This window comes from Eulemur rufifrons, chromosome 7 (genome assembly GCF_041146395.1).
Source record: "Eulemur rufifrons isolate Redbay chromosome 7, OSU_ERuf_1, whole genome shotgun sequence".
NCBI lineage: Eukaryota > Metazoa > Chordata > Mammalia > Primates > Lemuridae > Eulemur > Eulemur rufifrons.
The window spans coordinates 200,876,925-200,893,107 of record NC_090989.1 but is presented as its reverse complement, the minus strand read 5'-3'; positions in this window follow the sequence as shown (position 1 = coordinate 200,893,107).

The window sequence follows — 16,183 nt, the reverse complement described above, 5'->3', positions numbered from 1 at the left end:
CCTGTGGTGTCCTGGCCGTCAGCTTGTTTCCTGCAGCCCTTGTAATGTGCTGTCAGGGACCGACTGCAAGAAATCATTCAGCTAGAAGGGAGAGGCAAGCCCTGCTCCTTACCTGGCCCGGGAGGAGGGGAAACCCCAGCCCAGCCTCTTTGTGGGGTGCAAGTGGTAAGCTCAGTGAGAAGAGAGGTTCCTAGCGCACCAATTTTGCACCTCTTTCATCCTGGCCTTGCTTTGAAAGGACTCATCTATTGTCTTCATGCCTCAGCAAAAGCAGAGATGAGAAGATTCTCATTTGGAATCTTTATTAGTATTTTTTAAAAATTATGTGCATGGTTGCCTCAATAAAATTAGAACTAATAAGAAAGAGTGTAGATTTGTTTGAGAGTCACAGTTAATGCGGGGACATTTGGGCTACGTAAATGCATGATGCTTCTCAGAACCTCCTTAGCTAGCACTGAACACACATGGTGGGTGGCGCACTGGGCATATTCCGTGGATTAAACAGTACAGGCTAAGTTTCAGATGTAGCCTTTGGAGCAGGACACACCTGGGTGGGATTATTGCATCTGACACTACTGGCTTTGTGATCTGGATCCTGCAATTTATTTTAACTTTCTCAGCCTCACTTTTCTCAGATGTAAAACTGAAAAACTATTTCATTCTTCACAAGGATTACATAAGACAGATATGCAGAATATAGAGTGCTTGATGCTTTCTCCTAAATGGGGCAATAATGACAATTAGTGATCATAATTAACTTTTTACACATTATCAGTTAGAAACTGCTTTCAAAATCCTTCTCTGAAAATTAGCTTCTTTGAAATGCAGTGATAGGTCATTTCCTCATACAGTGCATGAAACCTCGTTGTCAGTTGTTTTATTCCTTTGCAGAGTTGATTAGGTGTTGTGTGTTGCGTTGCCCAATCTGTCTATCAAACTCATTTGATTTATACTTTTAACTCTATCATTTCAATAGTGAAAGTGTTTGAGGATAACCTGTCTTTGAGAGAAGTGATGCAGTTTTTCAACATGAAAAGGTCACAAACTAGTAAAATTAGCTTAATTTTCCAAACCTCAGAGCCAAGAAATGCCCAATTCTGCAATACAACTGCGATGCGTTATCAGTTCACAAAATACGAGGAAGCAGTAAAGACCCACGCAGTGAGAACAGCAGTGGTTTTGCCTCCAGTGGCTTCACACCCACCCAGGAGAACACGCTGGGTTCACAGAATGTGAAATCGCCACAGTGTGGACAAGACTTCCCATAGCACAAAGCAAAATAGCCTGTGTAGGCCTCAGTTTCCTTCCCTGCAAGGGGAGGTTGGGGCTGCAGAAGACTCGTGAGTTCAAATGTGACTCGTTCATTCAGTTATTACTGATTCATGTGTTCATTCAGTCAAGCGAGATTGGCGCCAGCATGGCCTAGTGGGAAGGGCTGGGCCCTGACACACACAGACCTGAATTTGCACCCAGCTCTCCCACGTATTAGCTGGGTAACTGTGACGGGCATTATGTTTTCAGTCTGAGCCTGTTTCCTTTTTTTCAATTGAGACGCTATCGTTCCAGTGCTGCTCAGAGCATTGTGTGATATCAGTGGTTCCCATTGGAGGCCATGCCACCTCTGAGGGGAAGCTTGGAAATTTACTGGGCACTTAGAGAGCAAGGACTGGGGTTCTAGTCGTCCTACCACATCTAGGATCCTTCAAAATCTGGGATACACCCTTCTACACCCTAGCAAACCATGCTGTGTCCCAGATTCCTTTTGGATGTTTCAGTGAGAATGAAGAGCCTACTCTGCATTTACTGCTAAGTAGGACGGTTTTATGCGATCGTGATTCGCGCTGACTGTCCACAAATGGATCTACCATAGAAATTAAGGGGAAAGTACACATTGCTTTGTCTGGCACTTTACTGAGAGTTGTTCGTTATTTTGGAAAAGTGTGCTGCCATCAAGAAGTTCATTCCTGGCATTTGAGTCACCAGTAAAGCACATTCCATCTGTCTGTATTCGCAGCTGTCCTGTTTACAGCGATTTTACACACACACATGCAGCTTTAGCACTTATTTAAAAATGTTAACCATAAGGCTAAAGTGCCAAACAATGTTCAATTAGATATTTAATATTGCTTTTATCCCAATATTTATTCTGCCAAAACAGAGTAGAAACATAAATTTGTCAAATATTTTCCAAAAGAATATACCAATAGAGAGAGATATCAAGTACATATTGTACCTCCAAGACGTAAGGAAATGACTGGAAAAGAGTAATAATGTAACTGAAATATTGATGGCATTTTTGGGTCAGAAGGGAAATTTATCACTGCTTCTTAGATAAAACCCACGTAAAAATTAATGTAAAATATGGCAAACTACATGATACTAGAGAAAATGATCTTATTAGCTGTATGAGTGACTATTAATACCAAACTGGAAAGAAATTCAAGAGAAGTATTTTTTTCTTTTTCACCAAGTAATTTGCATGTTAGAGAAGAATTTTGAGGTGGAGAAAGATTTCAAATACAACTTTATCATGCATTGCAGTTCAGTAAATTTTCATTATACGTGCAGAAACATCTCAGGTGATAATGAAGATGTACTGTTTGCGTATATTAAATTTGTAAGAAATGAAGCGTCACAGAGCAAATGTTATTTTCAAAATTACTGACGGTGGATATGAATAAACTTCCATTACGTGAAACCCTTAAAATTCATAGAGAGCAGTTCATTTCTCAGAGCCGTTGGCTCAGCAGCAGAGGGAGCAGCAGCCGCGCCAGTAAGGGGAGCAGACAGCAGGAGGACTTCAAGAAGCTGCAAAGGTGTTTTAGCAACTGCTTGTCTTATGCTGCACACATGGGTGCCCAGAGTCACGGTGAGAGGTCACATGTCGCCAGTGTTGTTGTTACTGTTCCCAGTGACATGGAGAGTGCTCCCCACGATAATAGATTATTCTGTGAACTGTGCAGTGAAAGGGCAGAAGTATTTGTATGTCTTGTTCTGTACAACGAAAGAAGTAGCTCTGCTAAGGAGAATTTTTTTTTTAAAGCTGTTCACTTTTTGATGCTATTAAATAACTTTTATTTGTTTATTTTCCTGGTTTTGTCATGTGATTCCTTTTCAGGTGCATGCAAGTGTTTATTTCCATAATGATTCAATGAACCAATGTTAATTAAGCATTTTTTTGCCAATTCATTACTAATATAAAATGAAACCATCTTATTTAGCAGCGCCAAGTCTCAGAAAACATAATGTTTAAATGTAGTAATTGAAAAATTATATGTTGAAACAAATATTAAAAACATATGGGATATATTTTTCAGACATATTTAAAATGTTAAATGGATCCTTCCTAAGTTGTAAGGAAATTAATTGAAAAGAGATTATCAATAACTGTATTACACATAACTTCATGCACTCAAGCTTGCGTAAGTATACACATACAGGTTCTCATTTAGAAATACATTGCTCAGCTAGTTACTATTTAAAATGTATAAAGGATTGATTTCTAGGCCTCTCAACTTCATCTACTAGACCTGACTACTAATCCATTTAAAAAACCAAAACCAAAGAATATGTTGAGAATTTGCAGGAAGTTAAGTGACTTTGGGACCAAAATGTCTTAATGGTTATAGTTTGAAAAGATTTAGCACTTAAGATTTTCACACCCATTCATTTGAAACAAAGCTAAATTACTTATTTACCACATTTTGAACTCTGTATTTTGTCAACAATGGTTTCAGTGCAATAGGGTGGTTACTGAAAAAAGCAGTAGAACCAAGTGCAAAAGCTAAGAGAATATTTGAGACTCCTTTTAACAGATGGAGAGTAAGATATTACCAAGTTACTAAAAACAAAAGAAACAAAATCTCCTCTTGTTGCTTGATGCTAAATAGACTTTTGAAAGAAAAAAGCTTTCCAAAATCTCCTTATCGCCTTCCACATCCCTCTGGTCCCAGCCAGGATCCATGGGAATTTAGCAGGGTCAGCCTGACTTGAGGTGGGACCACACCCTCTGACTGTCCTGGGTCAGAGCCCCAGAACCTCCAGCCCCTGAACCTGCAAGGGCCCAGCCTTCTTTTTCTGATTTCAGGCGTGCTGAGTGGAAGGGCCCTCAACGGCTGACCACCCACAGAGAAGGAACATGGCCCAGGAAACCTCGGTCCACCTCCAGGGACTCTGGCCTTTGAGCATAAAGCTCCTTCTCTCCAGGTCCTGCGGGGCCCAGGGCACACTTGGAAGTCTCAGGGCCCTTGGCACCTGTCTGGGTGGCAGAGGCTGGGGACTGCTGAGCTCCCACTTGGCCTTGGAACTCATTCATTCCCCACCTTCCCAGGTTCCTCCTCAGCACTCCCCACATGACAGGGAAGGGTCCCTGTGGGGCGCAGGCCACTAGTCCCATCTTCCAGGGAGCCATTGGGGAGGAGGGCAGCGCAGCAATAGAAGCAGCCTTCACCATAGAGCCCAGAAGGGCAAGTGAGGCTGGACACAGTGGTGGCCAGGCAGGCACAGGGAGCAAGCAGCCTGCTGGAGAAGCCCCCACGAAGGATATGGTGACCCCACGTCCCGCCAGGATGTGGAGGCAGGGGCTACCCCAAGAGAGCACCTTAGGAGTGCTTGAGGATGGAACAGATGACCAAAAGGGGCCTTGGATCCAGAGACCTTCTCGTCCAGCATCCTGCTCATGTCAGAACATCTCCCTCCACCTACACCACCCCTGACAGGGGAACCATTCATGCCACTCTGCTGGGACAGGATATGGACTCGCTGCGGACTCTTCCTTCTGAGTGACAGCTGAGTGTCAATCCAACAGGCTTCTTTGTAGCCAGGAATTAACGCTCCAAACTGCTCCATCAGCATGTGTTGCTCTGCTTCCTTTCTTTCCTTTCTTTTTTCCTCTTTACTTCCATGTTCCTTTCTTGTAGTTGGACCAATAGCATCAGAGAAGCCCCCAGCCTCCCTCTACCCCTGATGGGCCTCACCTGGCACCCTGTCCTCCCATAACCTCCCAAGTGTGCCCACCATGAGGCTGGGTTCGCTGCTCCCTCTCAGGTTCAAAGTCAGCTTATACACTAGTGCCTGCGTCCGACCAGTGCCCATTGTGAGGCTGCTGTGTGCCAGGCGCTACTCTGTCTAGAGTAGTGAGCAACAAGCTGAGCCCCCCTAGCTTTGTGCCGCTTACAATTTAGTAGGGAAAACAAAATAAATGGGGCCGATAAGTAAAACTCTTAGGCTCGGATGTGCCCTTTCAAGGACAGGCCTCCTCAGAAAGTAACCTCTGAGTAATGGCCTGAGGGAGGAGGTGGCTGGCCAGGTGGCCCTGTACTACAGTCCCCATAACTTTTGTCTTTGGGGACAGTGCAGTTTGGCCAGATCCACACAGGGCCCTCCGCACACCTGGCCTCCTGCCCAGGCTGCTGGCTCCCTACCCCTGGGTTGAGCTTGATCGTGGGGGGTTGAAGGTGTCAAGTGGGCAGGGCTGGGCCATGGCCTAGCCCTGGGGCAGTAGTGTCCCTGAGGATAAGAGCCTGCTCCCTCTGGAACCAGGACACACGGTCAGCCTGGCCCCTGGGAAGGGCAGGGTGAGGCCAGGTGCTTCCAGCAACACCCCTTGCGCTCCTGGTGCAGGCTCTGGGCCCTGGGGGGAGCAGGGGCTGCTGGACTCTGAGGACACATATGAGTGGGTCCGTCCTGCAGAACACACCCCTCTGCAGCCTAATTGTTCACCACTTCCCTGCTGCTGGTACCGAGGGAGGAGGCCAGGGGAAGTGTTACTGCCCCCGGCAGTACCATCTGGAAGGGGCGCCTAAGGGGGACAAGGCTCAGTAGCTGACCTTCTGTCCTAGCTTCTGTGCAGACTTTGCCATGCAGGCTCACGTTTCACATTTTCCCAGTTACACTCAGAGCAAGACAGTTTCCAGGGCTACCTAGCTCTGACCCTCTTCCCCACCGTCCGTCACCCCACCCGGGCCATGTTTTGTGACCAAGGTTGGGAACCAGCCAGTTCTGGGCTGTTGCCGAGCAGAGGAGGACATCAGAGCTGGTGGGTTGGGAGCTGGGTGCACGCTGTGTATACAGATGGTGTTCCCGGAGCTCCCTTGTCCATGTCCAGGCCCAAGGAAGCTACAGAGTGGCAGAAAGCTGGATGGGGGTCAGTGGCCTGTGTGCCCAGCTTGACGACTGACCATGTGTACTTGGGTAACACCCCCCTCTTCCTTAGCCTCCGTTTCCTCATCTGCCAGGGACAGGGATTGGACAAGAGCCCAGAATTTTGTCTTGTGGTCCTTAGATTCAGGCATCTAGGGACCGCATGAAACACATGTAAAGTTCTGTGTGCTTGGACATGTTTTCATGGAAGTATGTCTACTGATTTTGAAGGGGACTTTGCTCCCAGAAGTTTAAACCACCCAAGTGATTCCTTGGCTACACATGAGAACCCCCTGAGCAGCTTAACAACCTGGCCATCTCTCGGCTGGTCCCACTTCAGAGGCTCTGATTGCTGGCCTGTCCTCTCCTCGCCAGTATCAGTGAGTTTCACAACTCCCCAGGTGACTCAAAGGCACAAACCAGCTGAGATCCACTGCACCAGGACCCCTGAAGCGAGCTGCCTCCGGGCATTCCCTGCCCCTGTGCAATATGGGGTTCTTGTCAGGGGGTCTCACCCAGAACGGACAGTGAGCTGGGGAGACAAATGCCAGAGCACTGCTCAATGCTGGGCCACGGTGTCTGGCTCACCATGCAATGAAGCCCAAGAACTCACAGGCCCAGAACAGGGACCCCAGGTGGCTCAGAGAAAAACTTCTCAGTCTATCTGCGTTGACCAGTCAGTTGAGGGAGAGTTCTGAACCTGTGGCCCACCTCCCAGTCAGGGGGGCCTTCAAGGAAATGAGGAAGGGGTGCGTCATCTGGCAGGAAGATCCAGTACCTTCCATGCCAGCCTCCAGGTTGGGCCAAGTGGACCCTCTGGAGCAGAAACAGCCCTCCCAGGACTGCCCACCAGCCTCTGTAGTGCTGGCCTCGAGCACAACCTGCCCCCTTCATCACAGGCTTGGCACCATGGCAGGATGCTCAGCCTGGACTTGGGGCCACAGGTGTGTGGAGGGACAAGGCTGCCAATCCAGCCTCGTCCCTTTGGGGCACAAGAACCCTGTGAAGGAGGCAGGGCTGAGACCGGGGCCTGGGAGGCAGGGGATGGGAGGAAGACAATGGAGGCCCTGAGCAGGGGAGGCCCTGGGGCTCAGCCCACATGGAGGCTGGGCCTCTCTGCTGGGGCCTCCTGCCCAGGAAATCTGAATGCTCCATCAACGCAGGGATTACGGCATCATATTTACTGGTTGGGTCCTAGCCAAAGTGAGGCTTGAATATATCCAACTTAAAAATAATTGCTTACCATTTCTGTGCCCTCCCATATGTTTCTCCTTCCAGTTCCTAATACATTTTTTTTAAATAATTAAGATAATTAAAAAAAAAAAAGAAAGCACCATTCAAACACACTGTCATCCTTGCCCTAATATTATTCATTACTGGAGAGGTGGGACTCATTAAAAGCATTTTCAACTATGTGCAGTGGCACACAGATTGGCAAAGATCCTGAACTTAGCCTTGGAGTGAACATGTTTTCCAGCCTCACTGTGCTGTGGCTACTGCAACCCTTGGGCGGTCTCACACTTCTAAGATTCTGCCTTGTAAGAATACGTTAGATAATGGGTTCCCAGGTTTGGTTCTGGAAGTATGCTTGGTATAGATATGGTTGTCCAAATATAAGAAAGTAGCTTGTATTCTTTTTTTCTGGCCCTCAACTGCACTCTTCGAGTAGGGTTTAAAGGTATCTCCAACAAAAAATGTCTCATTTCAATTTGGAAGTATTTTGAGGGTGGTATATTCTACTTTCAGACTGCATTCCACAAATTCATGCCACCCCCAACCCCCAGCACTCCCCTTATTGCATTATCTGCAGGTTTTTCTCTTCCACTGACTTACCAGTCCCTTGGAAGGCAGGTAGAGTTTTGGTCACCTTGGTGCTCCTCCCTTGCTCTAGTTCAGTGCTTTGCGCAGAAGAGGTTCTCAAACAAAGCACGTGGGGAGTAGACTGATAAAAACAATGGTTTATGTGGTCAGGTCTGCTATGACAGCTCCAAGCTGAATGCTTATCTTGCCTCATGTAGTGGGGCAGCAGCTTTGCCCAGACCAATTAGAAGTTGAGACGATCTACCAGGTAGGGGAAAACAATCTCATTCTTTTTTTCATAGTCATAGAACCAAAGTTTAGCTATGGTTTATTTTATTCTCAACTGAACTCTGAAAGATTCTCTGCTAATGTTTCCTTTCAAGTTTTCAAGAAAAAGTTTCTCTTTTTCCTTTAACCCTAATCATCTTAGCCAGGTGCTCAGAGTACCAAAACGAGGGAATGTCTTGACTCCTCCCTGCAAAAGTGGAACTGTATAATAGGATACATTCTTCTCTGACCAATTTCTTCTTCTTAGCACACGTTGACTCATCAGAAATTGTGAGAAGAAATTTAGCAAAAGTCATTGGTATGTATTGCTTCCTTTGAAAATTTTTTTTTCCTCTTAACACATTAATTGCACACTGAGTACCATATATAAATAATTCCATACCAGTTTCAAGAGTACCTACAGGGGAAAAGACACTGGAAAGTGCTTCCTTTGGAAGTCACAAAAATTAAGAAACCAGAGGGGAAATCTTAACATGTTTTTATGGTTTCCAATAAAGGAACTTGGTATGGCTGAGAGGAACCTTTAAAGAGAAATAGAGGCCAGACCTGACTGCAGAGGAAAGCTGGCAAATGAACATCGAGCTGGGGTGTGTGGAGCAGCAGGACTCAACACTTGGAGGGAATAAGGGCTTTTGCTCCTCAGTGGTCTCTTTCAGATTGACGCAGAACGAAGGCATTCTTCCTCATCTCCAAGGCAAAAGTTCTGGCCATTGAGCCTTTTTCTTGTATTTTTGATAAACTGACATCTGTTGTGTTTTGCTTCTAAGATAGCACAGACGTTCCTGTGGGGTGAAGCGGAGAGGGGAGGATTATGGAAACTTTTTCCTCGGGGTCCCCTCATCCCTTCGAGGTTCAGCTCAAATTCTACATCTCTGAATCCCTCTCAGACTACCCCACATAGTCTCTCTCTCCTGTAGGCATTCCCATGGTGATTTTATCTCTGATGTCTATCGCCATAGAATAAACCGTCCCCAAATTAATGGCTGAAAGCAAAGAACATTTTCTTGCTCATTATTCTGTGGGTCAGGAATGTAAGCAGACCTCCGCAGGGATAGCTTATCTCCGCTCCCGTGGTTTTAGCTGGGGGCAGCTCCACTGGGGTTGGAGGAGCCAAGACAGCTTCATCCTTGTCTGGCGCCTGAGCTGGAGAAGCTGGGATATCTGGAGGATGACAAAGTCTCACTTTCCATAAGGGCAATTGAACTTATCTTCAGAGTAGCTCAGGGCTCTAACAGAGTATAATCAGAAGCTCTCACATCTCTCAAGGCCTAGGTACTGAACTGACATCATGGCACTTCCACTGAATTCTATGAGCCAAAACAAGTCACAAGGGCAACCTAGATTCAAGGAGAAGGAAGATGAACTTCACCTTTTGATGGAAAAGGTGGCATGCCCAGATAGGGAAGAAGGAACCAATGGCAGCCATCCTTGCAGTCACTCTGCTCTTTTGTAGTTCTGTGGTACCCTTGGATTTGTAACCAGCCTGCCACTGGTTATAAAAGTGATTTATAACCAAATACTGGGTTATGTAGGTATAACTTCACTATAAAGAGAATAATGAAGTATATATCAAATGTTTGCATATATCTAAAATTTATAAGTTTGAAATTAAGACAATGTTCAACTAGTATTATTCCATTTAAACTATTTTTCACATTTTAAAAATAATGGTAATATAAATACATATGCGTGTATTTATGTATGTATATAAATACATACATGTATAGATATTAATGTGTGTGTATATATACATATGTAAGTGTATATAGTCCTGTGAGCTTCTCAAAAGGCAAAGTCAAGGTCATATCCATTTCTGTGTCTTTCCCACAATAGGGGCTCACAGACTATTTGGATAAACAAACAGATTTGTGTATGCGGGGGACAGAAAGTAGGGAAATATCTTGGAGAGAGGATTGGCTTTAGGATCAGGTGATAGGGGTTTGAGTCCCAAATTTTGCACTTACCTACGAACTTCAAATGTGCCCCTTACTCTTAATTTCTATATCCTCAATTGTAAATAGTGGTGATGATTCAGTTCCTAAAGTGACTGTTAAGAATAAATAAGGTATTGTTTGTACAAGGGCCCAGTGCATGGGGTATGGTTAAGGAAATGAGTCTCATTCTTGACTTTTGGCTTAAGTCCCCTTTGCTCTCTTCCAATGTTCAGACACATTTCGACACACTTATTGACACGTTTGATGGAGAAAGCTTTCTCAGTAAGTGGTTAAAAGTAGAATAATATTTTAAACCCAGCCCGGGATATAACCACATTAGAATAATGCTGTAATTGGCACTTAGCAGAGGTGCTGAGGAAAGACACTGCAGCATTCTTATTAAGCCCCCAGGCACAAATGCACATGTGGATAGCAAATTAAGGGTCCAGTTGTGCCAGCAGCCCTTGTTCCTTAGGATTACCTCTCACACCCATGGCTGACTTATCTTGCAGAAAACTGGCTGTGATCTGTCCATAGATTACCCCAACACACCATAACTAATGGACACACACTTGAGGACAAAGGAAGCAACTAAGGAGATGCTTAACATAACAGCCTTGACATCACAAAGAGCAGAGAGACATCTATCCCTAGCTAATTGTCATCCAGTCAGTCTCCTGTGCAAAACCAAGGACAAATAGCAATTATTCACATCTCTTTAGTGTAGTAGCTCTCAACCTTCTCAGTCTCAGCTCTCCCTTTAGAGACTATATATTTTGTTTTGGCCCTTTCGCTATTCTGAAATTAACTTCATAGATAAAATAGCTTATCTACAAGCATAATTTCAAAAACGTCAATATAATGCTTTAACTTCACTATAAAGGGCAATGGAGAGAAAAGGTAATTTATACAGCAATTTATATAATTATTACCGTAATACTGTGTATGCCAATATGAATATATGTAGGTACAACTACGCTAAAGAGAATAATGAACTAATCAAATGCTTGTATATACACAAAGGTTATAAGTTTGAAATTGATAATATTCAACTAGTGTCATTCCATTTAAACCATTTTTCACGTATTCAAAATAAGGGTAATGTAAGTACATATATGCATTCATTTATGTATGCGTGTATCTATATGTACACGTGCATAGATATGAATATATGTGTACATATACCTATATAAGTATATAAATCACTGTGAATACTACAGTTCTGAAGACAAACTGAAACAGATGTGTTGCATTTGTGACTCGGGTACCACAAGAGGCATCAATGATATAAATACAAAATGACAAGTAACCCTTGGAAAAGTTCTAGAACAAAAGAACAAAACTAAATTCCATATTTCTTCAATATACTGGCAATTTTCATCTGGAAAATTCAATGCCTGTCACACCATGCAAAACTACTTGGTGTTTATATATTGAATCAAGTAAGGATCTACACTTGGATTATTATAAACAAGTTTTTCACTTTCAGAAATGTCTGGCTTCTCAAATTGAAAAGTCTTTGACTTTAGAAAATTTACCTGAGGCAGGACAATTCACCATCGGACAGGACTGCCTGCCCACTGCAGGACGTACAGCATCTCTGATCCCCGCCAACTGAATGCTCCCCAGATCGTAGGCATCAAAAATCATTGTAACCACCCCTAACAGTGTTGTACATGCTGAATTCTTTGAATTTTGTATAGTTACTAAAACGGCTCTTTTTCAAGATGCACTGTCTCATTGGATCATCACAATGAGAGATACTATGATTTTTTTTTCAGCTCATTATGGGGGTACAGAAGTTCAGGTTCTATATATTGCCCATGCCCCCCATCCCCCCGAGTCTGAGCTTCAAGCGTGTCCATTCCCTAGACAGTGCACATCGCACTCATCATGTAGGTATGCTCCCATCCCCTCCCCCCACCCCATCCCCCCTAGTCAGAACTTCAAGCGTGTCCATTCCCCAGGCAGTGTGCATCGCACTCATCAAGTAGGCATACACCCATCCCTTCCCCCTAGCCCCCACCTCTGTCCGACACCCGATTGGTGTTATTCCCAAATGTGCACTTAGGTGATGATCAGGGAAACCAGTTTGCTGGTGAGTACATGTGGTGCTTATTTTTCCATTCTTGGGATACTTCACTTAATAGAATGGGTTCCAACTCTCTCCAGGAGAACCAAAGAGATGCCATATCGCCGTTATTTCTTATAGCTGAGTAATATTCCATGGTATACATATACCACATTTTGCTAATCCATTCATGAATTGATGGGGATTTGGGTTGTTTCCACATCTTTGCAATTGTGAATTGTGCTGCCATAAACATTTGGGTGCAGGTGTCTTTTTTATAGAATGACTTTGGTTCTTCTGGGTAGATGCCCAATAATGGGATTGCTGGATTGAATGGTAGGTCTACTTCAACCTGTTTAAGGTATCTCCACATTGTTTTCCACAGGGGTTGCACTAGTTTACAGCAGTCCCACCAGCAGTGTATGAGTGTTCCTGTCTCTCCGCATCCACACCAACATGTATTGTTTTGGGACTCTTTGATAAAAGCCATTCTCACTGGAGTTAAGTGATATCTCATTGTGGTTTTGATTTGCATTTGCCTGATGATTAGAGATGTTGAACATTTTTTCATATGTTTGTTAGCCATTTTTATATCTTCTTTAGAAAAATTTCTATTCATGTCCTTTGCCCACTTTTTGATAGGGTTGTTTGATTTTTTCTTACTGATTTTCCTGAGTTCTAAATAGATTCTTGTTATCAGTCCTTTATCTGATGTATAGTATGCGAAAATTTTTTCCCATTCTGTAGGTTGTCTGTTTAGTCTCGTGACTGTTTCTTTGGCTGTGCAGAAGCTTTTTAATTTGATCAGGTCCCATTTATTTATTTTTATTGTTGCTGTGATTGCCTTAGGGGTCTTCCTCATAAATTCTTTGCCTAGGCCAATGTCTGTAAGAGTCTTTCCTACGTTTTCTTCTAGAAATAGGGACAGAAGAGATCAAACTCTCACTCTTTGCTGATGATATGATGTTATATCTAGAAAACCCCAAGGATTCAACCAAGAGACTCCTGGAATTGATCAATGAATTCAGTAAAGCCTCAGGATACAAAATCAATACACACAAATCAGAGGCATTCATACATGTGGAGAACCAAATTAAGGACTCAATATCCTTCAAAATAGCAACAAAGAAAATAAAATACCTAGGAATACATTTAACTAAGGAGGTAAAGGACCTCTAGAGGGAGAACTATGAAACACTGAGGAAGGAAATCACAGAGCATGTAAATAGGTGGAAAACCATACCATGCTCATGGGTCGGTAGAATCAACATTGTTAAAATGGCTATACTGCCCAAAGTTACCTACAGATTCAATGCAATCCCTATTAAATTACCAACATCATTTTTCACAGATATAGAAAAAATAATTTTACGCTTTGTATGGAACCAGAGAAGACCCCCGTTTAGCAAAAGCAATTTTAAGCAACAAAAACAAAATGGGAGGTATTAATTTGCCAGACTTCAAACTATACTACAAGGCTGTGATTATAAAAACTGCTTGGTATTGGCACAAGTGCAGGGACACAGACCAGTGGAACAGAACAGAAAATCCAAATATAAAACCATCCTCATATAGCCACCTAATCTTTGACAAAGCAGACAAAAAGATACTCTGGGGAAAAGATTCCTTATTTAATAAATTGTGCTGGGAAAACTGGATAGTCACATGTAGAAGACTAAAACAGGACACACAGCTTTCACCTCTCACAAAAATCAAATCATGGTGGATAACAGACTTAAACCTTAGGTCGGAGATACTATGATTTTAATTTTTTGCCAGTAAGGAAATAGGTTCACAGAGGTTAAGCGACTCACACGTATTGTAATTAGTGGTATGACCCATATTTTCTTATACTTGGTTTAGGATTTTGCCCCCATGCTCACATTTTATGCAAACATGAAGGTTGGGGGAAGAAGGGATGAATAGGCAGAGCACAGAAGATGTGGAGGGCAGTGAGACTGCTCTGTGTGATACTCTTAATGGTGGATAGGTGTCATTACGCATTTGCCCAAACCCATAGAATGTACAACACAGAGATTGATCCCTAATGTGCACCATGGACTCTGCGGGAGAAGGATGTGTCTATGTAGGTTCATTGATTGTAACAAATGCACCACTCTGGTGGGGGATTTTGATAATTGGGGAGGCTGTGTGTTTGTAGGGGAAGGGGGATGGATATATGGGAAATCTCTGTACCTTCCTCTCAATTTTGCTGTGAACCTAAAATTGTTCCCCAGAAATGAAGTTTCTTTTACAAAAAAGAAGAGAGGCTTGTTTCCGTCAGTGTACCAGTCTTTTCAGACTGTGTTACGGGATTACAGTAAGGGCTGCAGGGTCAGCACTGCAGAGGTTAGGATTTGCTGACTCATAAAACAGGGATGTAGCTTCTTTGTCCAGCTATGACTTCTGGCTTTTCCTCATTTACTTGTCATCTGGTCTCTTCATTTTTGCTTACCTGCCAGGGATGGTATGGCCGCTGGAGTGGTTTGGGGAGAAGAATAACTTAAGCATTGCAAGATGCCTTGACCTAATTAAATGAATTATACCAGTTGATACAGGCTAAGTGCTTAGAATAGTGCCTCACACTCAGAAAGCCCATAAAGTTAGCTTAATAAATGTTAGCAGTTACTACTGAAACATTTGGGGGAAAACATAGGTTTATGACAATGGTGGTGGAGGTGGTGGTGACCAGCTTTCTTGTGTGATTAAATTTAGTTCAACATCTTTGTTTTGATCACCTAAGATTTGCAAGTTTTTATGCTAGAACATTCTTTGAATAGGACACAGTCTTTGCCCTGAAGGACCTTATTAGCTGTACAGGAGAGAGGAGCTGAAGTAAGTGAGGAAGAATAAGCAACGCAAATAAAAGACGTAGAAAGGTACATGTTTTGAAAGGCAAAAACACAATATTATAAGGCATTAGGATTTCCAGCTTCTGTTAGTAGCAGGGGTAAAAACAAGGAGAAATCACATTAATCTAGAAATCATGGAAAGTTGAGGTGATTCTGAATGATGATATTTGACAGTGAAATTGGAGGAGAGACCCAGAAGCATTATGAATCACAAAAGGAAATTGTGGCATCAACAAAACCACCAGGAGGCTTTGGGAACAAGAAATGGTTCCTTGTTTCACCACTGAAACTCGGAATGGTTAGAGCAGCTGTTCCCAAACCTGCTAAATGAGAATCACCTGGGAAGCTTTAAAACTAGGGAGTCCTAGGACCAGCCAGCCTCACTAAATCAGAACCTCCAAGGGGAGGTCTAGAAACTTGTATTCTTTTGTAAACTTCTCAAAGAAATTCTGCTGCTCAGCCTGATGTGGGCCGGTTCCGTGGTTCTCAGAGTGGGGTCCTCAGACCAGCAGCAGCACCCGTGTCTGTGTAAGAAATCTGGGTCCCAGACCTACTGTGTCAGGGGCTCTCAGCAATCTGTGTTCTAACAGCCCTGCCGGTGACTCTGAAGCACATTTAAATTTGAGAACCACTGGACAAGTGCAGGGTAGAAAAATGTTGTCAGCTGTCATCTGGACAGTAAGGAGCTCGTGAGTAAGTAGGTGACAGAAAAGTGGAGACAGGAGATACTGACACTACCTTTTAACTTTTTTTCTTTTCTCTTCTTTTGCCCCAAGAATTTTAGTAGGGAAGAAAAGGGGGGAAAATAAGGTGGAATTCTTCCCCTCCATTTAAATTATTATAGTTACAAGGACAGCGTTAACGATGCTAGCTACTCCCCATGTATTTTTCTCAAAATTTCATAACAAGCTGAGAGGGAGGTTGATATTATCTCTGTTCTACCCATGAGAAAACACTCTCAGAGATTTTAAATAATTTGCCCAAGGTCACACAGTTAATAAGTAGCTGAGCTGAGATGTGAACCTAAGGGTTTTTCACCCTGTGCTGAGCTGCCTCTCCTCTGATCTTTCTCTGATCAGGACAGTAGAATGGCAGGG